Raw genomic sequence first — 1,151 nt, forward strand, 5'->3', positions numbered from 1 at the left:
GCTGAGGCGGCTCCACCGCTACCCTCAGCGCCTCAGCAGATCTCTGCTGCGATTCCGTGTAGGCCGCCTTAAAGGCGCGTAGCTCCGCACGGACAAGGTCCAGCTCTCGCGCTAGACGAGCGTTGTCCGCACGGAGCCTGCGCTGTTCCACCTCGGGCGTCATCGCCCGGAGGCCTTCAACGGCATCGATGACGCCCTGTGAGGCCTTATTAATTTGGCCCCACACTGTCCCCTTAAGGTGGCCGCTTTTCTTCACCTCTCCCTGTATTACGGCCACGTTGAAGAGGGCCTCTGCGGCTAGAGTCTCCACCGTCCCAACCGATAGGGCACTAGGAGCCTCCTCATCCGCTCCATCCGCGAGCACCGGGCGCGCCACCCTCCCCTTTGGGCGGTACGAGGGGTCGGAGCCCTCCCCCCCGCTCTCCCCACCCTCAGCCAGGTATTCCTGGGCCTCTTTGAGATAGGCATATGCACCGGCCGGGCGCCGAACACGACCCCTCGATGCCGAGGAGGCCACCTTCTGCGCCACAGCCGGGGCCGCCTTCTCTGTCGCCGACACCGCTAAGGGCCTCTTCTGTGTGGCTCCAGAAGGGAACCTAAGCGTGATGCCGCTTTTACACGGCTCACCACTATCAATATCGATAGCCCGCCACCCGGGCTTCGACGCGCCTACAGCGCCCTCCTGGTGCCCATATGCACCCTCATCCTCGGATCCAGACATCGATATGCCATCCTCCGACTCGCTCACAACTCCCTTATCCGCATTCATTTCGAAACGCAGTCGGCACACAAAGTGCACAGACCACGCCCCTAAAAGCGACTTAAAATACCCTAAATCTAAGATAACTTAACTATTTACAAAAATAAAACCAACAACGGGTGCGTCTCAACGAGACGCACCGAACTATATACAATAAAAACAAAATTAAAGTATCCTTCCCTAACTATAACTAATTAAACCTACTTATAACCTATAAAAAACTTAATTACTTACAAATTAAACAAAATTTACAAATAACTAAGCTACTCTCGGGTGCGCCTCAACGAGACGCACCAAACTATATACAGAACACAGAATTCCTATCACTAAAACTAATTAAAACCACCTATAAACAAAGAAATTAACTAGTTTTTCCGAAATTAAAAATCTT

This window comes from Papilio polytes, unplaced genomic scaffold (genome assembly GCF_000836215.1).
Source record: "Papilio polytes unplaced genomic scaffold, Ppol_1.0 DF822178.1, whole genome shotgun sequence".
NCBI lineage: Eukaryota > Metazoa > Arthropoda > Insecta > Lepidoptera > Papilionidae > Papilio > Papilio polytes.